This window comes from Miniopterus schreibersii, assembly GCF_964146895.1.
Source record: "Miniopterus schreibersii genome assembly, chromosome: 13".
NCBI classification, from domain to species: Eukaryota; Metazoa; Chordata; class Mammalia; order Chiroptera; family Miniopteridae; genus Miniopterus; species Miniopterus schreibersii.
This window is the reverse complement of record NC_138113.1, coordinates 52,589,264-52,615,483: the sequence shown is the minus strand read 5'-3', so window position 1 is coordinate 52,615,483 and position 26,220 is coordinate 52,589,264. Positions and strand designations below refer to the sequence as shown.

At 39.8% G+C, this 26,220-nt stretch overlaps 1 protein-coding gene across 6 annotated transcripts in view; it reads left to right on the top strand.

Annotated features, from left to right (window-relative positions):
• Positions 1-26,220, top strand: part of AFF3 (ALF transcription elongation factor 3) — a 472,487-nt gene that overhangs the window by 208,780 nt on the left and 237,487 nt on the right. The gene's annotated exons all lie outside the window — the stretch shown is intronic.

Below are 26,220 nucleotides of genomic sequence, written 5' to 3'. Positions count from 1 at the left end.
CATGTTCAATGAACACGTTTTGCTGTGAAAGATAATTCAGACAAGGCCTCCAGCTCTCTTTCTTTGATGAAGCTCTTTGGTTACTTGCAGGATTCCCTGGCTGGGCTCGCATGTGGCCCTCAGGCTTCTCATTGCTAACTGTAGGTGCCTTCATAGCAGAGTGGTCATCGCATCTGGAAAGTACAGTCATGAGCAGGCCGCCTTTGAGTGGATAGTCATAAAGACTTTTCATGACTTTTTGTAGCCTATTGAGACTCCCTTGAAGGACTAGATGCATAGTTATGCCAGTCTAAAGATCTGTGTTTGTGCTTTTAAAAATAACCATATAAAGGAGATGGAACAGAGTGGAAGCCATTATGGAACTCTGCTTTACTCCAGGCCCAGTGGAGACAGCATTTGTTTAGACATTTTTGCCACACCTGGCCTTATCATCATAGAAAAGACTAGGTAGGCTTTTAAAGACGTGTGTACTTTTACTCGCAGACAACCTTATCAAGACCCCAGAATCCAAGTCCAGCAGTGACATCAGACACCCTTGATCACATCTTCTGTTTTCTGTCTATGTTACGCAGCCATCATCAGGTCGCTTGCATCGAAAAGCTGTACAGTGTAAGCTGTAATTCTCCAAGGCCACGTGGGTGAGATTGGGAAGCAGATAATCTGGTCAGACATTTCTAGTTGCAGTGAACTGTCTGTAAGGACCACAGCAACCGCTAGCTTTCTGGGCTTCCCTTGGGAGGGTGATTCTGTGGAAATACGAAGCAAGTACCCAGTTTACATCTACTTCACTTTCCTGTAACTCTCATGGCTTCGAAGGGCCTCATAATATCTTTTTTGTTCTTCTTTGTCATCTCCAACATGGAGCATTTGCTCTACCATTGTGAAAGAAATAACGTCTTTGTGACATGTGGATTTCATATGAAAATTGCTCATGAACCTGTCATGTTCTTTGAGCCCCTGCTTCCACCCCAACCTGCCTCAGAGCTGCTCAGTTAGGGTGCTGTCAGCTGGCTCCTACGTTCTTGCCACACCCATCCCAGTAACTTTTGGGTATCACCTGCATGAAAAAGGCCCGTTGTGTGGATACGTTAGTCTCCATTAAATAATATTATTGTATCTTCGGATCGAAGCATGGCATGTATTAGAATAGTGGATTTCTCACTGTTCTCTGTAACAGTGCATGTAAAAACCATAAATCAATAGAGGAATCCAAATACTTTTCGGTGTCTCTAAGTCATGCTTATATTTATTTAAGAAACTTTATTTGGTGACTAAAGGATTAGAGTTGAGGTTATGTGAACTCTTTTCTGAATTTCTTTTAAAAGAGGAGACAAAATAAATAGAAGAGTCTGACTCTGATGTTTGTATAGTTTAAATCAGTCATCGCCTGACTTCATGGTCCATGAGAAAGTAGTATATTTACACTGAAATAGTTATCTTTCTAGCACCAAAGTGTTACTTTTGCTCTGACATAGTTCCCCTTTTAGCACAAGATAAATTTTTACCTGTTTTTTTGTCTGAAGTAGGCAATGCAGAACTCCTTGGTGAATGGAAAAAGCATCCACCTTTTAAAAAGCTTCTCAACCTCTGTTACTACCTGCAAATATCCATGACCATCGGAAATGAACAGTGGAGTCTTTATTGAGCAAGGTGGATGGATTAGTTTTGAATTTCTGTGGTTCCATTTCCTTTGCAGGAAAAACATCTGTTGAGATATTTTATTGAGTGCTTCCATTTAAAACTACATTTATTTTAATAAAAAACCTTTGTAATATTAGTTTACCGAAACAGCATCGTTAGATGATTGGAAATGGTTGGATTGCAGAATAGTGTAGAGTGACCAAAGGGGTCTTCTTAAGTGCCATCATAACTATTTAAAAGAAGGGCAGAAAGAGGAAGCCTTTTGATATCTGGCACTGGATTTTAATTTAGCAAACTGAGTAAGTTTAATTGCAGCCTCAGTCAGTTTCTTTTGCAGTGCCTTAGCCTTTAGCATAGTAATACATCATACAGGTTTCAAAGATGCCTTTTATGTTTGTAAAATAGTGATTGTTTTTTACTCTGCTCTTACACAGGGTAAAGAGCGTAAGGAATGAGATGAGACTGTGGGAATTCTCTGCTGAAGTAATTCAGGCCAGTGTTAGGACCACACAGTGGGGCGTTGGGCAGGCTAACGACGCTGGGCGTTATCTGTAAACATGAGTGTAGACATTGGAAAATTCGTGGGAGGTGTCTTGGGGAGGGTAGTGGAAGGTGCCTTCCAAAACTAAGCAGCGAAGAAAAAATGACCACTGCGAGGAACAGGGCATCTTTCAAAATCTATGACAGTCCCCCAGTTGAAGAGAATGGAGAGCCTAAAAAATGTGGCAGATGGAGAGTGCTTAGAAAATAGGTTGTAAAAGAATTTATGAGCAACTTGTAAAGTTTATTACAAATAGTAATAAATAGTAGTAAAACTATGAAGAAAAGCAAGGGACTGACAAGCACACCGTGCGGATAGTGAAGGCAAGGGGATGAGGGAAGTAAGGAGCCCAGTGGATCCAAAAATGTGTTGTTATAAATCTGCCTCTTAAGCTATTTGGGGACGCAAATATGTGTTTTAGTGTTTATTCTTTAAAATGTGTGTATACATTATGGATACTCTTTTGCTTGTATGATATATTTTGAAATAAAGCATTTAAGAAAACAGAAAGGGGAAGTGGTTAAATACAGAGGAACCCAACTAAAGACTTGTAACAATGCTAAGAATACCCTCAAGGATTTCAAGATAATAATGACAACTGCACGTCTTGAATTCTGATGAACCAAGTACTGTTCAAGCACTTTTAAATGTAGCCAGTCAAGTAACGCACAGCTTGTGTAGTATGCTGCTGTTACAGACTGGGGGAGACTGAGACATGGAGTGTCACCAGGCACAGATGCAGGCACTGTGGCTCCAAGGCCATGCTCTTGGCCGCTTTTCTATACCGCCCACATAGTAATAAAGAGACTAAATAAAACTTTGCATTGGTTCTTACATAGAAAAGATCAAATTGTCTTTTGAGTCAGAGAGTTTAGAAGCCACAGAAGAAACAGAATCACTGGCAGTTTTGGAACTATTGACCAAAACCTATCGTTTAACTGCCAAACTGCTAAAAACCTGATCAGCTACCAATTTGACTTCTTTCCATAAGAAACTCAGAGATAAGATTTGTGAGTCACATGGGTGAGACCAGCCAGTGAACCCCATTAAAGGGGAGGATTACTGAATGCAAAATGTGAGAGCGATTCTTTTAGGGGTAGGGAGATGGCTTCTAAAGGGCAAATATCTAACTCAGGTACCACATTTTTTGAGAGAAGATATAAATTTGTTAATAGAAGCCATTGAAATAACTTATTTAGATTATCAAAAGATCTTTAACATATTCTGTACCAAGGTTACTAAAAAAAAATTGAACTTTGATGTAATTAAAAGTTAAGGTAAGAAAAAGTCATGTTTTAAAGTAGGTAGCAAATGGACAGATAGAAAACAAAAATAAAGGGTAAACATATGTATTTCTGGATGAAGCTATATAATCATTTAAATCCTCTAGGACTAGGTATTGGCTTGGGATCTGGTTAGTTAACATATTTATAGTATTCAAGTGTTTCACAAACTTTGTTGTAACATAAGAATTTCCTAGGGAGCTTGTTAAAAAATGTAAATTCCTGGATCCCACCCCAGAGATTCTGACTCAGTAGGTCTGGAGCTGGCCCGATAATTGGTAATTTTAACGAGTTCTAGGCGACTGTTCTATAGGTGGTTCTTAACCACTCCAAAAAAACAAAATCCATCCTAAAAATGATGTGATTGGAGAAGACAGGGTGGTAGAGTGACGTGCTTGCAGGTAACTCCAACTCTTCTGAAGGAAAGTGTATCAAAGTGGTAAGGACAAACCACAGGCAAGTCTTGAACAACTGAGCAGACAAGAAAGGACAGCATTAGCCTTGATGGAATCAAGTGTAAGATAGAAACAAGTGTAAGATAATGCCAGTAGCAGAAGGCAATCCCGACTCCATTTAGCACTGTACTTAGAGCATAGGAAAGCAGAGCTATTTTATTTGAGGATTATTCCAAAGTGTATTTTAACCTGGACATTCATAGTGGATGAAACCCCACATTAATGTGTGTATTAGTCAACCATTACTGAGAACATCCACCCCAAAACTCAGGGCCTTAAAACAACAGTCGCTTATCCTTGCTCTGCACCTGGGCCTGCCAGCCTCGGCTGGACCCGGCTGGACCCAGTCCATGTTGAAGACTGGGTTCAGATCTGTCCTAAGAGCTAATCCTCCTTCACCCACATACTACCTCAGACATGCCCTTTTCATGGTGAGAGCAGGAGTTCAGAAGGGCAAGCCCTGCTGAGCGAGCGCATTTTAAGTCTTGACTTGTATCATGTCTGCTGTATACCATTGGCCTAAGCAAGTCACTTGGCCAGCCAAACTCAAGGGGTAGAGCAGGAGGGAAAGGAGAGGGAGTATTTTCTGAATAATTTGAAGCAGTACAGTAGAAATCTTTGCCTTTAGTTTGTGTTGGGGGAAAAGCTATTAATGAGAGCCCTGTGGATTCAAGGCGAAGTTGGAAGGAAGACTTACCTTAATAAAGGTAGGCTGGGAAAAATGTGACAATGGACACACAGGCAGAGTACTTTGGGAGAGCATAAAAGAATGATTAATGATTTGGGGATCATCTGGGAAGGTTGAATTAAGTAGGGTTCCTAGGGTAGATGGGCTCTTTCACCATCACAAAGAGAAAGTTGATCTGACCCAAGCTGGGATTTATGTGCACATGTGTTCCAGGGTTACATTTCTGTATGTGAATGCCTAGTGCACATGAAATCCACAGTGTGTATTCCCCTTAGTTTATTTTTCTAATGAGCTTTTGACAGAGTGACTTGGAAAAACTTCTAAATTTTTAGAACTAAAGCAAACAATGAAATAAAAAGCTCTGTAGTTCAGGATCTGTGAATGCAATCATTATATAAAACATTTTCTGAATGTTAAAAAATAACTTAAATAATACAGAATCACTTGATAATCAGCCTAATTATTTTAGGATTAAAAATTATTCAGTGTTATAAACAAACTGTGACAATTTATCACAATTAATGCAAATAAGTAGGGTTCGGTATTATGTTCCGATTCATTCAATTGTGCCTGTAAATGAGTGGCACAAATTACAGGAACAGTTTGCTAATGAGCTCCCAAACAAGGATGCCAATTATGATTATTCATTTATTTAGAGGGAAAGATGATCAGTTTTACAGATTTCTCCCTTTGAGGATATAAATATTCATTTGGACAGTCTTCTTGAAACCTATATGTATGTCTCTCTCCAAATAATTTAGTAATCAGTAAAGATAAAAATTAGAGCGCTGTTTGTCTTTGTGGTTCTTGTTAGGGAAAGACTGAAGAATTTAATGAGAGGTACTCTATAGAAGAAGAACTCAATTAATTTCTAACAGAATTTTAACACCGGAGGAACAGAGGGAGTTTAATAGTTCTCTCCTGCGTGCTCATGTCAACACAACAGCTGAGTCATCATTTGAGGCTTTGTGAGAGATGTTAACAGCATTAAGACATGCTTATGTGGTGTATTTGCACAGTGGAATACTACTCAGCCATAAAATAGAAGGAAATCTTACCCTTTGCCATAGCATAGATGGACCTGGAAAGTATTATTCCAAGTGAAGTAAGCCAGTCAGAGAAAGACAGGTACCATATAATTTCACTTATATGCGGAATCTAATCAACAAAATAAATTAACAAGCAAAATAGAAACAGACTCGTAGAGACAGAGAATAGACTGACAGTTGTCAGAGGGGAGGGGGCTTGGGGGCTGGGTTGAAAAGGTGAAGGGATGAAGAAAAAAACACTCAGACACAGACAACAGTAGGGTAATTACCAGAAAGAAAGGTGGGGGGCGGGGGGGGGGAGAAAGTACAAGAGGGTAAAGGGGTAATAAATGGTGATGGAAGGATACTTGCCTTGGGGTGATGAACATACAACATACAGATGATGTATTATGGAATCGTACACCTGAAACCTATATTTTATTAACCAGTATCACCCCAATAATTTTTTTTAAAGACATGGTTATGTATCATTTGTTCCCCAAGTAATGAGAAGTTTCATTTTCCTGGGTTTAAGATGGGATCTCTAGGGTACCATGTTTTCTCAGATGTGAGTTGAGATTTTCCTGGTTCTTCATATCTTAGTATTTTGGATTGCATCTTGGACATTTTGAATATTACGCAAGAAGACTCCAGTTCCTGTTTAAATCTTATGGAGAATGTTGACACTTTTGTTTTAGCAGTCCATCAGCCTGGTTGTGCCTTCTGTGGCTTTTAGTTTTGACGGCTTTTCTGTTTTCAGCTCATCTGCACGCTACTCAGACCAGGTCTGGTAGTGTGCCATCCAGTGCCCTGTCTAGGACCAGCCTATCCCAGAACTCAGATCTATGGTTTGCTGTTTAGAGTTATATCCAGGCAGGTATAGCTCAGTGGTGAGCCCAGGAAATCATAATAAAAAAAGCTTTATATGGTTCATTTTCCAATCGTTTCCCTCTGTGATGCCCCTAGAATCTTCTGGTTCCTTGGGGCTCCCCTTTTTAGACATTCTGCCGGAAATCTGGGACTGTGTATCACCCTGTCACACACTTCCTGCAACTCGACCCCCCGGGTTTGCCCCACACTGTCAGGAAGGTTGATCTGACCCACACTGGGCCTCATGTGTACATGTTTCATTTTTCCATTCCCGTAGCTCATACCGATTGGGCATTCCTCTAATCAGGGAGGAAGGCTGTCCATCACAGTCCTAGGCTTTTGCTGGCCCAGTTGCTGCCACTGTCAGTGATGCTGTCACCACTGAGGGATATTTTGAGAGACCGAGGAGTGAGAAGATGGAGAAAAGACAAGACGCTCCCTGAGGTTCAGGAGAATCCCTCCCTCGGAGCTGGGTTTCCCAGCTTTTCCCTGGTACTCTCTTCCTCTCCACACAGTGGGTTGAAGCCCACTTGTGGGTTTCAAGCTTTGCAGAGGACAGACCAAGAGATACCAGAGGAAAAACAGAATGGTTCACCTGCTACTTTGGCTTCTGGACTTCTTTGCCGGTCTGCCTGCTGCTGTTTCATTTTCTCATCTACGCATTCATTCGTGTAGGTATTTTTAGCTACATTCGGTGTGAGAAACAGGATAAAGTAGGTATACGCTGTCTCACATGCAACTAGAAGTAAGTACATCAATCTATTGAATTATAGCCTTTCTAATAGATACGTATTGTTACCTCATTGTGGCTTTAATGTGTGCTCCCTTTTAGCCATGGATGCAGATCATTCCCTCATGTGCTTATTTGCTACCCCTATACCTTCTTTAGCAAAGTGTTTGTCAAAATCTTTGCCCATTGTTTAAGAAAATTCACTTTCTCTTGCAGTATAGTTTTATGTTTACAAAAAAGTTTCAGATAGTTTTGATGACAGTTCCCTGCTCCCCATACCCTACACCCAGTTTCCCCTACTGCTGCTATCTCACGTTAGTATAGCATGTTCACCACAACTGATGAACCAATATCGATACGTTGTTATGAACTAAAGTCAATACTTTATTCAGATTTACTTAGTTTTTACCTAATGTCCTTTTTCTATTCTAGGATCCCATCTAGGACGCCACACACATTTAGTTGGCACATCTCCATAATCTTCTCTAAAATGCGACAATTTCTCATACTTCCTTTGTTTCTGAGGACCTTGACGTGTTGTGGAATACGGGTCCAGCACTTGGAGAAAACCCTTCAATTTGGGCTTATCTGATCTTTTTCTCGTGATTAGACTGAGCTTTCGGTTTGGGGAAGGAAGACGGTAGAGGTGAAGTGCTAGTCTGTCTCATCGCATCACACCAAGGGTGCATACTGTCAACGTGACTGATCACTGTTGGCATTGACCTTGACCATTAGTTGGAGTAGGGTTTGCCACCTTGCTTCCCTGTAAAGTTAGACTTTTTTCTCTTTTCATGCTACACTTTTTGGAAAGAAGTCACCATGTGCAGCCCGCTTTTAAGAGGGGAAGTTGTGCTTCATTTCCTTGAGGGAAGATTAGCTACATAAATTCTTTTCATTCTTGTGCATAGGAGATTTATACATTCTTCCCCATTTATTTGTTCAATCATTTGCTTATATTAGTATGGAATCATGGGTATTTATTTTATACTTTGAGTTATAATCCAGTGCTACTTACTTTTGTTGTTTCAGCTTTGGCCATTTGGAACTCTTTCAGTTGGCTCCTGGGTCCCTTTGACCTGCCCCCAGCATTGTGTTTTTGCCCACGTTGCATTGAGTTGTTTGTTCTCTTATTACTGAGTTTTAAGAGTACTTTATCGGGTTACAAGCTTTTCATCAAATATATATGTTTTGTAGATATTTTCTCCTAGATGCTGTGGATTCCCTTCTCCTTCTACCTCTTCTTCTTTTTGGGTAACAACTTGATTGAGATAAACATACACCATATAATTCACTCATTAAAAATGTACAATTTTTTGTTGTTAACCCTTACCCAAGGATATATATTTCTCCATTGCTTTTCCTGAGAGAGTGGGAGGGAGGGAGGGACGGAGGGAGGAAGGGGAGAGAGAAACATCAATGTGAGAGAGACAAATCAATTGGTTGCTTTCTGCACGTGCCCTTGACCGGGAATCGAACCCTCAACCCCTCGGTGTGAGGGCCAACGCTCTTAACCACTGAGCAGCACTGTCCAGGACTAAAAATGTAAAATTTTTATCATCTGAAAAACAAACCCTGCACCCTTTATCTCTTAATTTTTTTTTTTACAATGTCTTTTGAAGATGACAATTTTAAGGAAGTCAAATTTATTTTTTTCTCTTATAATTTGTGCTCTTTGTATCTTAAGAAAAATGTGCCTAACTCAAGGTCATTAAGATTTTTACCTGTGTTCTCTCCTAGAAATTTTGTATTTTAGCACTTAAAATATTTAAGTCTCAGATCCATTTTGAGACAATTTATATGGTATGAGACAAGATTCAAGGTTCATTTGTTTGCATGTGGATACCCAGTTGTTCTAACACTAGTTTTGAAAAGATGATCTTTTCCTCGTTTAATTACCATCTAACAAATTACCTACCTCAAAAATAAATTGGCCGTTTATTTCCAAGTTTATTTCTGAATCTTCATTTAAAATTTCTGTTACCATTATAAAATACCTAGAAGCAATCAGCCTACCAAGACTAAATCATGAAGAAGTAGAAAATCTGAACAGACCAGTACGAAGTAAGGAGATTGAACCAAATAAAAAAAACTTTCAGTAAACAAAAGATGGTTTCGGTGGTGAATTCCAGGAGACATTTAAAGAAGAATTCATGCTAGTCTTCAAATGCTTCAGGAAATTGAAAAGGAGAACACACTTTCAAACTCATCTTACAAGGCCAGCGTTGCCCTGATACCAAAGCCAGGCAAGGACAGTACAAGAAAAGAAAATTACAGGCCAATATCCCTGATGAATATAGATGCAAAAATCCTCAACAAAATGTTAGCAAACCTAAGTCAATAGCACAGTAAGAGGGTCATGTGATCAAGTGGGATTTATCTCTGGGATTCAAGGATGCTTCAACATACACAAATCAATACATAGAATACACCACATTAACAAAATGAAGGAAAAAATAATATCATCTCAGTAGTTGCAGAAAAAGCATTTGACAAAATTCAGATTTCTTTTTTGATAAAAACTCTGAACAGATTAGGTAGAGAAGGAATGTACCTCAGTGTAATGAAGGCCAATATGACAAGCCCACAGTTAACATGGTCCTTAATGGTGAAAAGCCAAAGCTTTTCCTCTAAGATCAGAAACAAAGACAAGACTGCCTGCTCCAGCCACTTGCATTCAACATGGTACTGGGCCCGGCTGGCGTGGCTCAGTGGTTGAGCGTCAACCTAGGCTCCAGGAGATCGGGGTTCGATTCCTGGTTAGGGCACATGCCAGTCAATGACTCGTCATTGATGTTTCTGTCTCTCTCCCTCTCCCTTCCTGTCTCTGAAATCAATAAAGATATACTTTAAAACACAAAAACAAACATGGTACTGAAAGTTCTAGCCAGAGCAATTAGTCAAGAGAAAGAAATATATTTCCAATTCTGGCAACTGAAGCCTTACCTTCTTTATGGTAAGGACTACCTGGTGAGTAGAGGAGAAAGGAGCCATGCTCTGTCTATGGGCGAATATATTCTGCTTATAAATCTTCAACTACTGCAAAAAAAACAACAAAAAAAAGCCGCTCCAGGCCAGAAATTTGCCATGTGTCCTGAATCAGAGGACAGAAGGCAAACGTGATAGGAGATGGTGAGCTGTACCTAATGTTTTTATGTAGACTTGGTTGTATGGACTTTTCTGTAATAAGTTTGTGAGTCCACAACTGTTTATCATGCTGACTCCTTCTCCCCAAGCTGTTGTTGGGTTATTTATTTTTTAGTTTATTTATTACTCTTTGAATCCGTCTTTTACAGGCGATTTAAAGAGTTGCTAATGGCAGTCAAGATTGCTAATCAGTCAGAAGCTAAAATCATTAGTCAAAAGCAATAGACATTAATGTGAAGTAAAAGCTCTGATAAGACCATATTGTGTTTTAGAAGACCACATCGCAACTTCTTGCACTGACACTAACCATGGCCATATCCATCAGTAACTCCTGCATGATTTGCAGACACAACTAAAGAGCAATGTAGCTTTGCAGAGTTTTAGAAATCACTGTCTAGGTGAACATCTATTCCTTGTACGGTTTTTGCCTTTGGTGGCGTTACAGTTACCATTTCATTTATATTACAACATTTAGAAGATCGTAGTGTTTGACACATGTTCCTACAAACTGACTTTCTTCAAATTCTCCTAAACTATTCTTCAAGTTGTTTAAATATGCTTTGTTTTTTTTTTAAAAAGCTCTTTATGGTCCAGATACAAAAACCACTTTAGCATTTAAAATGTATGCACCAGACCCCGACTGTTTGAGGTAATACTGATTGTCACGTATGAGTTGATACTGCTGTCCAGTAATCATGTATTGGCTCCCACTGAATCCACTAGATACTAAAAGCTATTAAGTAGGATGAAACTCGTTTTTTAATTCATTTGAAACCCCAAGGATTTTCGTTACAAATTTGTAATTCTCTAGGACTTAATAAAATTTGTATTTTTTACCGCACGTTGGAATTGGCTTATGAGATAAGTTATGAACTCTTATACAGCCTGTGGGCTTCACGTGGCTCTCCCATCTCACAGGTTGGAATATTTATCGCAAACACCTTGCTGATTTGACGGACACACGTCTCTGCAAAGCCAGTGAGCCAGTGTGTTAGGTGAACTTGGCCTGTCCTTGGACAGATGCTGGGAAGTGTCCCTTGGCATAAACTCTGCTTCTCTGAGATAAAGCCACTTCTCTGGTGGTGGGTGTTTGGGTTATGTAGAAGGGTATACCATCTGTTACTGACAGTGTGAATAATGAAATTTTAGAAGTTAGGTTAAAATTTTAGGCCTCTGACCTCTTAGGGGGGCAGACTAAGTTTTGCTGATCTTTATCTTTTAACTCCTTTCTCAGAAACCACACCGGTAGTATTAATTCACTGTTTCCACCCTTTGTTCCTCGTTTTCCCAACCCTGTGACTGCCATTCTGCCTTCTGCCTTGAGGGGATTTAGATGACTACCTCTGTTCTTTTTCTTTTTTAAGGTTTTCATTCACTTTATTTTTAAATTTAATGTATTGGGGTGACATTGTTTAATAAGATATAGGCTTCAAGGGTACATTTCTGTGATACATGACCTGTATGTTGCATTCTGTGCCCACCACCCAAAGTACCTCTGTTCTTCAGAGTTTAATTTAAGGCACTTCTCCAAGAGTCCCTTCCTGGTGAGACAAGGGAGGTCTCTTGTCTAAACACATACTGCTTATTTCTTAACCTTGAAAAGTCAACTCAGGTTTGTCCACACAGACATCTAAACCCTGATGTGTTGGAGGCAGTACCAGCTGAGAACACAGACTTGGCCCATGAAGTCGGGCTTGGACTATGGCCCTGCCACGTGCTAGTTGCATGACCTTGAGGAAATTCCTCTTCTACAAAATGTGGATAATACTGTCTACTTTGTAAAATTGTGACGACTGAATGATACAGTGAATGTAAAGCACTTAGCACCGTGCATGGAAAATTACAATTGTCAGTGAGGTTAGCTATTATTATTGAGAATGTGAGGTCCCGACGGATAAATCAATAGACCTGAAACAGGATGTGTTCAAGTTATATATAGTCACCCACGTGCCCCTTCTTCTGGAACAGTCGACTTCAATTTTCCCCGCTATATTATCTCTTGCCTCAGAGAGGGTGAAATGAATATTATGAATCTAGGGATAATTCAAGAAGCTGCAAATACCAAGGAAATCAACAGAGAAAAAGGTACTCGAATGAGAAAAAGAAACATGTTTTAGAAACCATTGGGTTGAAGTAGAAAATGCAAGCAGGGTAAATTTTTTTTTTTTTTTAAACCTGCTATAGGGCCATATGGTTGCTGAATGTGTTGATGCTGGTTTTAAGATTCTCGAGTATTTTAAACTTGACATGTTATTTTTTTAATGATTTCAAACATCATTTCTTTCAGAGCCTTTCCCCAACGTTGCCGTAATACTGAACAGATGGCTCGGCAGCATTTACATTTGCATTTTGCAGTACTGCCATGTTATTTGCAAAATTTCTTATCAAAAACCTGTGGTTCTTTCTCTACCTTTTCAGTATGGCTGTGATGGAACTGTAAATAGGTTTTTCCCAGAGTCCTGGGGATGGGATGGAAATTGGGATCCCATATTGCTGCTGCCTTTCAATTTTATGCTGTTATATTTGGGGGTTTTTTTTGCCTGCTGCTACTAGTACACTCTCTCATCTTCAGTCCCCTTTCATCCAAAGGACAGAAAGTCCCCATTATACCTTTGCATCCTGAATAAAAAGGGGTAGTATTAGTGCTGAAGGTAGCCCTGATGATCGTACCAGCCCCTGCACGTCACCACGTTTACTTCGCGGTGTTCACTTGTCGCTGTCTGAAATTTTCCTGTTTATTTGGTGTCCTGGCACCGTGTCAGTGCCGGTTATCAGCTGTGAGTGGAGGAGCGAGCAAGTGAGGTCATTAACCAGTGACCTTCCAGACACTGAGCCCTTGCACAAGCGGGATGCTTGCTCTCATCTCTCTGTGTTTATTTTACTCAGCTATATTTTCAAGAGGTTTTTCGAGCTTTCTCTTCATAGGCTTCACTTGTTTTTAATGTGTGTGCTTTTTAATGAAAAGAAAATGCTTGTTTGTCAATAGACAGCCCCTTCAGAGGCTTTCTTCCCATTGGGGGCACAGTGGGATTAGCGCCAGCATGAAGGCACGTTCTTGCCTAGCAGCCCAGGGAGGCGCAGGAGGCCCGAGAGGCTGCATTGATCCACGCCCACTCTCGGTCTTTCCTTTAAAAGGCCTAGGGAGAGAAAGAAGCCCACCGATGTCTCTATGAAGATTATTTGATTTTCTCTTTTTAGGCGAGGACTGCTAGGACGCCTGCTTGCTCGGAGGGTGGCACGCAGTGGCCACGCTGTGTCTGACTCTGGCTCCCTGGCTCACATTGATTCGAGTTCGGCCTGGGTCGTTGCTGTTCCCAGCCTGTGACCTACATTAAATGTCTCAGTGACTTCAGGCTAGGAACCGTCTAAGATTCGTTCAGTCTTAGCCTGGCACATAGAACAAATAGAGGGCAAATTTAATATTGAAGGTTCTGTGTGATGTTAGAAAAGGACCGTTGGCTCTAATTACTGGGAAGTGTTGGCAGGTTATTTGTCTGTAGAGTCACAGATTCTGTCCACCCACTCAGAGGGGCAGCCAGAGGTGGAGCGACACGTCACTGCTACATTCACGTTTCCAGAAAGCGCCGAGGCCTCCCTGAGTAGGCCTTTATAGATATTACCGTTTCTGTGAAAAGGGGCAGGAGCTTCATCTCTGCTGAACGAACACTTTGATTTCTCTAAACCCAGAATTACAAAAGGATTTGAAAGGGAGGGCCTTCGTATGGTGGATTTATGTTCCCCACCTCCGAGCCCGGATTTCGCCACTGGCAAGCCTGTGAGAATCCTCGCTCGGTGCTCAGAGGAGGAGGTGAGCTGCTGAAGGGGGCAAGCTCCAGCCCAAATACAGAATGAAAATTTTTAAAACATTTTCTGGCCTTCACAATACACGAAATCTTTCTGTAAAACATTTATGCAGGCAAGATTTGAGGAATCAGCAACGTAAAAGTTACCAACTGGAGTTTAATCAGCCTCAGTACGGTAGGATTAATTAAATTTAGCAAAAGTATGGAATTTCATGGACGCCTGTATTGCCTGCCACCTCACCGTGGGAAATCCTACCTGTCTCAGCATGAAGCTTCATTTGTGATGTATTTTTTAAGAGGAGGCTTTGCATTATAAAGTTAAATGTATAATAAATTCTGCCTACCTGTAGGATTTTCCTCAGTAATGAGTTTAACCCTTTGTTTGCTGTACCCTGTAGCCATGTAACCTTCCTCTCTGTGACAACGAATACCAATTATTATTATAAACAGTTCTTCTCATTATGTTTCCATGGATGGCATATTTTATAGCTTGCTAATTGTAAGCACACAACTGAAGTGCTTGAAGTTAAATAATGTAAACAGGGTTGTAATAGATTTTCATGTTGAATACTTTTATTGCTTAATTATTAATTAGAATTTCTCAAATCTCCACTCAATTCATCTGTTTAATTTATTGGATACTGTAATACGTCTTATTCCATACTTGTAGATTGCTACTATTAGAATATTCTTTTTAGGAGTTTTCTTCAGAAATAACTCATAGAGACTGTACTAAACCGGAAGATACAGAAATTTACCCTTCAGCGTTTTATTAATCAAAAACTGGTTGGGAATTACCAGAATTATAGTCTCGAAGTTAGAAAGAATCTCACACTTAGATGTGAGGTGATCACTAACTTTCACTCAAGTAGTCATTTTACTCACCTGGTTGGACCTGTAATCAGTCATGTCCATTCTCTATTTGGATGGTTTTAATTCTGCAAAAGAACTTTCAGGACGCTGAAGTGATCCCTATACTTTCCCACTGGTCCAAACTCCCATGTCTGGAATGGCCCAGAAGGAGTTTAAACCCTTTCCTGTAACAATGCCCTTTAAATATGTTGAGACATCTAGTTCGGCCTTTCTAACTCTTCTCCTTCTCATGACAGATTCATTCCACCTTCTTCAACTATTCCTCAAATGTCAGACCCTTCATTAATCTTGCCGTCATTTTCTAGACTCACAGAGCTTTTAACTCAGCCACAAAGGTAAACATTAAACACGTCATTGTCACTCAGAATAATATTCTCACAGTGGAAGGAAAAAATACTATAGCTTCATAGGTAGGGGAGGAGGTCCAGGTGGGCTAGGTCCACCTAGCCCAGGTCTTATCTCAGAGATAACAGGCTCGTCGGGTGAACAGATTGTAAACACAGTACCCCATCTCACATTCCCAGTCCCCTTACTCTGCTCTAGCCTTCCCCGTAACGTTTCACCTTCCAGTGTACTGCGTAGCCTGTTTATTATTTTACTGTCTGCTTTCATTTGAAGCTAAATTCCACGAGCGCAGGACTTTTTCTATGTTATATCCAGTTATGGATCCCTAGCATAGAACATGCTGGACGCATAGTAAGCAATCTCTAAGTATTTGTTGAACAAAACTTACTCAAGTATGACTATTCCATTAGCTCCCAGTCCATCTACCTATATTAACAACCAATTCATACGTTTCCATCTCACCGGCCGGGAGATCGTATAAGATCTTGACAGAGGCCTTGCAGAAAATGCAGATGCATTATAATATTTTGAACCAGGGGAAATTGTAGAGGTAACATCCCCTGGTCTTTGTGAACTCGTGTTGACTTCTGGTAATCATTGCTTTCTTTTCTAGGTACTAAAATGCTGTCTGTGTAATTCTAAAATAAAATAATTGTTCGTAGTTAGTGATCAGCTGTCGTGTGGAAGGCACCTGCCGAATGCCTTGTATACGTTTATTATGTTCCCCTACTCACACTCAGTAGGTGTTACTGTTAATCCCTATTTTACAGATGAGAAAGATGAGGTCTAGATAAGTTAGGTCACTTCCCCTGGGACACGTGTGGCAAACGGCAGGACTGGATCTGCAGCCTCTGCTGTGATTGTGGGGCCCTACAAGCAAAATGAAGTCTATAGTTTGGGATTCCCCCCGAGACAGAGCTGGAGCATTTGCCTTTTGTGATAGGGCCATGGTTTTTCTAAGGTGGTGGGTCAGTGACCGTATCAGCAAGTCCCTTCCGTGCCATTACTCTCCTTTCTGGGGTGGCCACGTAAACGTGGTTAAACATCACTCTCTCAGTATTGCCGCCCAACTGGGGTGTGAATTTCCTCTTAATTTGTTGTGCCCTTTATAAGTTTGAAGATGTTTCTGAGTGTGAAGGCAGAAGTACAATAGAGGCTGGATCTTGCGCTTTTCTGTCGTCTGTTGCTTTTGTGCCGTTTCATAATACGCCGTCTAGCCAAGCAGTGGCCGCCTTTCCTTGTTCTTACATTTTATACTAACTTACAGGTTTTTCAGGTCCCCTCTCTGGTTGCATGTCACATTCATTACTCTGTATCATTTATTCCTTCACGATTGGTAAGGTTCTGGGTGTCCCTGTTTTTTAGCCTAAAGGAAGGAGTTTCCAAAAAACAACCTCCGTTCCCAGTGCTGGAAATTGAGTCCATAATCAAGCACTGCACCTTAGTCATTGGTATCATGTCAGAGGAGTTGATCGATAACTGATTCTTCTTTTTTTTTTCCATAGGCCTTTAAGCCATAGTGTTAGATAGAAAATGACCTTGACTAATTTTCGTTCACACTTTCTGATTTAATTTGCTTCTGTTGGTACTTATCACAAAATGATCATTTTTTTTTGTTTGTTAAAATCATTCCAACATAATCTTGGGCATGTTTTAATTAGATTTCCAGTCTTTTTTAATAAACACAGTTAAAATTTTCTCCATTCAAAAGAGAGATTCCTGGTGCAGAAATTTGCCTTATGATCAGTTCCATACTGTAACATCTGCTGAGAAAAGCTGAAGAAGCCAAAGGTTGTGAAACCAAAAAGTGACCCAAGCAAATGGATTTCTGTCCAACCCTTCCCTGTATGCCGGCGGAGGATCTTGCCCCCGGTGTGATATGTCATTAAGGAGGGAATGTCTGCGTCCTGTCCAAATGAGACCTCACCATCATGATTCAGCATAGGTCAAATGTGGCATTTATTTATTATCCAACTTCTGTTTTGTAAAACCTTCTTTTTCTCCCTCTGGATTGCAGTCCAAGGGATTTTGTGATCATGGCGAGGGCATGAAGATAAAAGTGTTTCGAACAGGGATAGAAGCCAGTCTGCCCTCTTTATGTTTGGGGCCTAGGAAGCTGACGTGTCTCTTCTTCTCCCTAACTTGCCCAGCACCGTGAAGGCTGACTATATCTGATGATGTTTTACATGGAGATATGGGGTTAGCAGGCACTTGCAGGAGTCTCAGAGGCCTGCCTGGAGGAAAGGGCAAGTGTGTGGACTAATATTGAGTGTGTGCCCCAAGTTCCACAAGTGAACGAACTCAGTAGGCCGTGCACGGGGAGACACAGACCTGTTTTGAAGAACCTGAGCATTTTATTGGAGTAGAAGGGAAAAGATAAAATTCATTTACACTGTGACAGCTCTCCTCCCACTAGCCTGCAAATATTTTCCAAGAGTCAAGAATGAAAATGCTGTAAATGTACACACTTTTTTTTTTTTTTTAAGTGAAAAAAGAAAATCTTTAAGTGTGGCATTGTAGATAGATTTATTTGAAAATATAAAACTTGGAGTATTTAAACATTTTCTCCAGCTAGTAAAAATACGTACCAGTTTCTCACTCATGTTACCCAACTCCGCCCCTGCACCCCAGCTGGTTTCAGTTGTATTTCTTTATTCAGCATTTATTTATAGCGTGTCTCCTCAGAGAGCATACAGAAAAACAGTTGACGTCAGGCATAGCCAGGATGAACTCTATTCTGGAGGTCAGGCAGACCTGAGATTTTTTTTTGGAAAGGTGATAATGAAGAAAAAAGAGTCATAATAACATCACATTTTAAGGTTTATTTGTGAATCTACCCTTTATTTCTTTTGGCAAATGCCGAAGCAAAATTAATAGAAAGTGCCAAAAAGAGTATTGTCAAATGCATAGCAGCACTTTTGGCATTTACAATACATGTTTCAGTTCATGGCTAAGGAGAATTGATTGCCTGTCTTACCATGGGACACAAATTAGAGCAGTCCTTAGTACCTGTAATTGGTTAATTTCTTCAGCCGCATTGGGTTAGTCCCTCCATCGCACAGCTTTTGTGTTCACAATTTCATGATTAGAAAAGAAAACTATGTTCCCACCTCTAAATGGTAATCAAACATGGTTTTCCTGAACAGTTTCCTCCGTCATTTAAGAAGAAAAGGCTATATTATAGCAAGCCTTCTGCCACCTACAATTAGCACAGTATTTATTATTTTATTAGATTATGTAGGTTGGGTGTAGGATGGGATTCAGGAAAATGTTAGAAGGCTCACCAAAGTCTGCCTGGCATGTGAGGATTTAATAACATCAACATCGTCACCCTTGCCTGAGCCTGCATGGTCCTTCCTCCCGCTTAAAAGTAAGGACCGCACAGCTTCCGATGAAAGAACACAGGGGTCTTGAAGTACGGCTGTCAGTGTCAGATTACAAGTGGGAAGCATGTGTTCATTGTGACTGCCGTGTGGTTTCTTTCCCCAGCACTGACAGGACATTGTGGGACATGTCCCAGTACGCAGTGCTCGGGCACTTTATTGAGACATGACCCTGTGGAAAAGCACTCAATATCAATTAGTGATCAGGATGTAAGACCACTGTCTCTGGTTCTAATCTCTTTATGTCATCAATAGCTTCTGACAAGGTCATCACACTAACAGACCACTTAACTTTCTGGAAACCAATGCACTTTTAACTACAAGCTCTGATTGAGATCACTGATTTTCATTATGAAAATAATAACAATTGAAAGGCCTTGTCCTGTGGCTAAGAATCTGATAGAAAATCCATTATTAACTCTTTAACAATATTGCCTGTTGATTAATACCTGTCCTCTAATTTACAGATACCAATTAGGGAAGTCATATAACTTGCTAATAGCTTTTGTACTCATGAGTATAGCTTAATTTTAATGAAGTCAATAAATGTTGATGTTCTGAGAATTTATCTTTAAGATAACTCTGGTGATGTTTTGATATCCCTTTGTAATGTAGATGACCAGCCATATTACTTTATAAATAGTCTTTTTTTTTTTTTAGTACATTGGCCCCTGATTTATTGATTCATTCAATAAACACCGTTGAGTGCCTACTATGTGGTACCAAGTACTCTGCCACGAACTGGTCATAAACACATAAAAATGAAAGTTGTATCAACCGTAAAATCCACTCGTATAAGTAGATATACTCATCAGCATTTTCCTGACTTCGTTATTTTAGCTCCGTGTAGTATTTGTTAGTACAGGAAAGTCGTATTTAAGCAGTTAAGGTGAAGGGGACTGTGGAGAAACTACTTAGGGGGCCAGGAGTTTTCTTCGGACTAGGCGACGGTGACTCACAGCCCCTTGAACGCCACGGAATTGGCCCACTTCAGCTGGTGGGTTTTCTGTTGCATGGCTTTCCTCACCTTTTTTTTTTTTTTAAGTTGTTGAAGTTCGTGATTTATTTCTCTTGAGATATTTATTTGGCTTTTTATTTTATGTTAGAGTTGGAAAGTATTTGAGAAGTCTCAGTCATTTTCAGGGTTTTTTGTTTTGTTTTGCTTTTTGTATTTTTCGGTAGAATTCTGAAGATTTCTCTCAAGGGTTTTAACATTTCTTGTTAAGGTTATTCCTCATTTATTTTTCTTGATATTGCGGGCGGGAATTTTTTCATATTTTTAAATTGTTTATTGCTGCTACACAGAAGAGCTATTGAGCTTTGACTGTTTGGTTTATACCCAACCACGTTTTAAACTCCCTTTTTAACAAGAGTAGCAGTGGAGCCTTTCGGATTTTTCCAAGTATGAGATCAAAAATTTGTAAGCTGAGATGATCATAGGTTTACATATTTCCCCTTCTTTAAAGGGGCCTTAATATTAAATATTAAACCATTTTTCCATTCTCAGGACAAATCCCACTAAATTCCTAGTAATTGTTATAATATTTTATTGAATTATATTTATAATACCCTATTGAGGATTTTATATTTATCTTCCTAAGGGATAGTGATTTATTGTCTTACGTTGGGTTTTTATACTAATTTAATAAATTATATAACTTTCCAATGCTTAATACCCCAGAAGAGAAAGAATATGGAAATTAGTTCTTCCTAAAAAGTTTTAAATACTTCACTCTAAAACTGGTTTAAAGCCTTATTTGAAGATAATTTTTTATTAATTTAGTCTGCATTCTCAGGTTTATAGGTCTAATCTAATTTTTCTTTCATTATGTCAGATATTTTTCAGAAAGTTGGTAACTTCATAAAACATGTATTTATCAGTATTCTATTTTAATATTTTTATTAAAATCCTCTTATTATTATCTCTTCCATATATTTTATCCCCTTATATCAAATTATGTTTCTTTGGGCCTTCTTTTTATTGAACAGATTTATAAGTCACTTTTTATTGTTTAAATAGTGTATTCTATTTTGGTTTCTAAGAAATCATATTTTGGCTTTATAAATTCTACTGATTTTTTGTATTATAAATATTTCATTGGTTTTCCCTGTTTCTTTCTTTTGTATGTTTCTTTTGATTTCAAATTTTTAATATATTACTTAGTACATAAATTTCCTTTTAAAAAATAATTAAAGCTTTTAGTGTATGAATTTGCCTCTAAAAATATCTTTGGGGGCATCCCATAATTTTGCTTTACAGTATTTTAATTTTATTTTTCTATAAATGTAAAGAATTATTTATAAGTGTGTAGCATCTGTTTTATTCCAAGAATACTAGGAGATTTTATTTCTGTACAGTGTTTAATTCATTGCTTATTGTTTTGATAACTTGTGATTAAAGAGTCTGGGCTATAAAACAGCAACTTTTTGGAATTTTTTTAGCTCTTGTAGCTGAGAATATGACCATTTTAGTAACTATCTCATGTATGCTTGAAAAGTCGGGGTTTCCTCTTAGCATTCCAAGTTCATTATATCTATTAATTTAGCCTTATTTTAATTTTATTTTTCAAATTATCTTCATATATAGTTTTTTGGAGGGTATCCTTTGTCTATTAGGAAAGTAGGGGTGGGTTAAAGACTCCCAATCATAATAATTCTATTTCTCTTCCTTTTTCTTAGCATTCCTTATTTTGTTCTATTAATGCCTCTTTTTTACTCAGTCTGTATTGTGCTTTGTAATTCTTTTTTTTTTCTATGAACTGTATTTTAGTTAATATTAATATTGCCATTGTCTGCTATCATTTTCTTTGCATTTTTTATGACATGTCTTTATACATCTTTTCTGATTTTTTTTTGCTATTTTTTCCCTCTCATTTTATAAATGTCTAGAGATGTGGTGACAGTGGGATCAGTGAGGGAGAGATGGATGTGAATGGCAGGGCAAAAGGTGACCCCCACGAGCTGAGCAGGTTTGGGAGATAAGGAGGGGGACTGATGAGGCATAAAGCAGGGCCCTTGGAAGGGGGGGATGTTAGGCTTGGGTGTAAGACAGGCTGAATTTGGTCGTGAGCTGGCTGACTGCCTTCTTGTCCACAGGTGATCCTAGCTTCAGGTGAGACTGGCGACACAGTCATTGACTGGATGAGCTTCACACAGAATTATGATGATCCCTGAATTTGAGCCAGACCCTCGCTTAGTGCTTTGGTGGCATTGATAGCACACTTAACTTCTTTGCATCTCAGGTGTTCTGTAAATCCAGAATAGTAAGATTTATTTTGAAATACTTCTGGAGAAGCATTAAAGAGTGTGCATATGATAAACAATTTCTAAATGCTTGAGGGCCTTTTGAGTCCCTGCAGACAAAGGTTTTGGGACTTTAAAGCAGTATTATTTTAGAATGAAAGTTCTGCATTAAATGTGCCTGATGAAGAGTTAAGCTCTTTTTGAAAATAGGACCCATGCAGCTTCATCTCCTCTGCAGTGAAATGCCACTTCCCACTGATTTGACCAAGCATTTTCTCTGTAAGCCTCGCAGCCTCGCTCGCTTCTTCTAGTGCTCTGTGCTTGGCATGGTAATTAGGGGCTTCTGCTGTCACTGACAGAATGCTCCTGGCTATTTCCTGAGTGATAGATACAGTAAGTCCTCACTTAGTTGTCAATAGGTTTCGTGACTTTAAGAGGAATGATGTATAATGAAAATTTACCGTAGACTAATTGATGTAAACAAGAGTTAAGTTTCTGTGGCATCTCATCAGTGTTATAACAAGTGACGGATGAAAGACATTATTAAGGGACCTGCTGTACTTGCTAGTTCCTTACATTTCCCTGGCAGAGTGTGCGGTGTGCATTCGTAAGTGGTGGGATTTGGGGAGCGCAGCTCCGTGAGAGAGGAGTGTGACAGGCAGGGCTGTGGAGGAGAATCGGCTGGGGTTGCTGGCTTTTAATTGAAGTTTAGTTGGAGATTCAATGAGGTGCGACTGTTATGACAGATTTCAGAATGTAATGATAGCAAAATGGAGTGGGTTCATCAAAGTCGGAGTAAATAAGAGCAACGGCTCAGCAACTCAGCATGAGGCAGCAGCTACAAACCCTCCGAAAACCCAGAGTAATTAAAGTCTGCATTGTGCGGCCCTCCTTCTCAGTGGGTACCCTCCCAAGGAAAGCAGGAGCTTTATTGTGAAAAAATAAACACAAACGTGGAGATGTAAATTACATGCATGCTTTAATCTTGTTTGTAAACACTGCAAGTTTTAAAATGTAATGGTAACCAACGTACACAACTGCAGCTGAAACCAGGTTGGAGGGAGACCTCAAGTCGGTGAAAGGCCCTGCCGTCTCCCCGCGTCCCCCCACCCTGCCCACGCGGCTCTACCCACCCACCTCCTCTTGTGTATTTGGAAGAGAAAAGGTGGAATTCTGTCCTCTAGTTTCAGAGCACACAAGTCCTTGTCTCTCATGTGTTAATGCCACAAACTGGATGGTAGTTTTAACGCTTTCTCTCCACTTCGTGTCCTGTCACTTCCTGCTTTGGTCTGTGCATGTGACATCAGAGGTTAGTGGGTAAGAGACAGAGTGACCAAGTGTTGAAGAATTTGCAGCGCGGAAAGGGAGGAAACTGACCCAAATACTATCTAGATTCTTTTATCTTCATACTTTAAACCTGACAGTGACCTCAAGTTGAGCCAATTCTAAGGGTTGAGCTTAGAAAAATAGCGTGAGATAGTAGAAAACTCACTGAACTGGTGTTGAAGAAATGTGTGTGGATTCTGCCTTGACTTCCCCTTGTTGCCAGAATGATTTTGAACAAAGCCCTCCCCTTCTCTGGGCCACAGTTTCTCCATCTGTTAAAGCCAATGAGTGGCCGAAAATGAGTTCTAGGTTTCCTTTTAATTCAAACATTCTTTAATGTTGTGCCTCATACCTTCACTCCAATCCATATGGGGTCCTGGAGATTCAAACTCAATGTAGTACCCTTCTTAGGTCCCCAGGTGTCCCAGGAGTCAGAAATGTTCCAGAGAAGGCCCAAAAGGTTCCCCTGCCAAGAACTTTCCATACTGCAATTTAAGGCCAGGATTTCCTGAGACTGTTGTTAGAAGTCCTCTGCCCTGGTCTCGCTTCCTCAGCTCTGCAAGGGGCCCTCATAGTACAGAACGACCTGATGTCATTCCAGACCATCAGAGCTTACGGTGGAGCTGCCACTGAGATGACCCAATGTACTATCCTGCGTACTCTATCTACAGCGGTGAGGGAGGTAGTTAACAGGGCATCTACACTGCATTTCTCTCTCATTATATTCCCTTTTCAGAGTAGGGTCGTGGAAATTTATAGGATTATCGGGAGGGCTACTTATAAGAGCAACCTGTCATTTATATAAATCACTTTAAATGAAATTAAAGTATGATATTCAGGAGAACCTTAGCTTTAAGGAATCAAACCCAGAGTTTAATTTGAAGAGCCTTTTTAGTGTCGTGTATCTGGGGAAGTCCACCAGGAGACCATGAAGTCGTTTTCCTTGATTAATTGTTTTAAGGTGGAAAACAGAAAGTACACTGAGAATTTAGAATTTGCTCTCCCAGGATGTTACATGGTAGGAAAAGATTGAGAATTGGAGGTAGAGTAAGAGAAATGGCTATGGGTTTGAAGAAACATTTTTCAATTGAGACTACTCATTCCCACCACTAAACCCCGAAGATCATTTCTAGCCTGAGAATTACCAGCAGCATTTGTGATGGTTGCCTCAGGCTGCCTTGGAAAGGAAGCGGGTTTGGGGTGGGTTCCAGAGCTCTCTGGCCCAATTTGATTGGAATGTCAGAATAGTGATGTTTCCAGAGCAGTCCTGGAATAAGTCATTGGGGCATGGGAGTGGGGACTCATTAGATGTATGTCACCCCACTGTAACTGTTAGACCAGAAGGACGGGTGAGTGTGGGAAAGGTAATGAAATTTAACACCGTTTTTCTTGATTTATAAAGATAGACGTGTATGTTGTGTCCATGCACTATTAGCAACAGTGGCTGTGCCTTACACATTTTGTTATTGATCTTTTAACAGGGAGACTAGAATGGAGTGATGTATACAAAGATAATGTTTTTGTTTTAACTAAAACTTATCAAATAATCCGTAAAGAAATAAACTCTGCCTAAAAATTCTCAAACTATTGGATTAAAGGCCTAAATATAAAAACTAAAACTGTAAAACTTTTAGAAGAAAACGGGTAACCTTGGATTTAGCAGTGGTTTCTTAGACATGACACCAAAAATAAAACAATAAAGAAAAAAGATAAATTGGACTTCATCAAAGTTAAAAATTTTGTATAAGAACCATGAACACTATCAGGAGAGTGAAAATATAACCACAGAATGGAAGAAAATACATACAAGTCATATAGCTGATAAAGGACATTATCATTAGTATCCAAATATAACAAGACAATAAAAAAACAACCCAATTAAAAAATTGGTAAAGGACATTTTTCCAAAGAAGATGCAGATGGCCAACATGCACATGAAGAGATGTTCAGCATCATTAGCCACTGGGAAAATGCAGATCAAAACCACAGTGAGATACCATTTCATACCCACTAGGGTAGCTACTATCAAAAACAAAACTGGAAAACAGCAAGTGTTGATAAAGATGTGGAGAAATCAGAGCTTCATACATCGCTGGTGGGAACGTGAAATGGTACAGCCACTGTGGAAAGCAGTTTGACAGTTCCTCAGAAAGCTAAGCATAGAATTGCAATATGACCCACCAATTCAACTTCTAGTTATATACCCAAAAGAACTGAAAGCAGGTGTTCAAACAAAAACTTGTACAGAAAAGTTCATAGACCTGCTATCACAATAGTCAAGGTGGAAACAACCAAAATGTTCATCAACTGATGATGGGATAAGCAAAATGTGGTATATCCACGCGATGGAATATTATCCAGCCACAAAAAGGAATGAAGTACTGATACATGGTACAACATAGATGAGCCTTGAAAGCATTGTCCTAGGTAACACCAGCTAGACACAAAGTCCACATATTGTATGATTCCATTTATATGCAATGTCCAAAATTAAAAAATTCATGGTCACAGAAAGTAAATTAGCGGTTACCAGGGGCTGGGGAGAGGGAGGAATGGGGAGTTCCTGTTTAATGGGCATGGGGCCTCCATTCAGGGTGAGGAAGCCTAGAATGTCATGCTGAGTTGTGTTCAAAGTCACTGAATTGAAAGGCTAAGAGAAGTATCTCCCTGAAGCCTCAGTAGGCACTTCTACCTGCTGTTTTCATGTCCCCACACAACCACCTCCTGCATTCCAGCCTGTGTGACCAGTGGTGACCACACAGCATCTCTGGAACTTAAAATGTTCCACAGAGTCAGCTGTGACCTGAAGCTACCATTCCTCAGATCCCTTAACATCTCCACAGCACAGGGCAGGGTGGGTGTGGAGC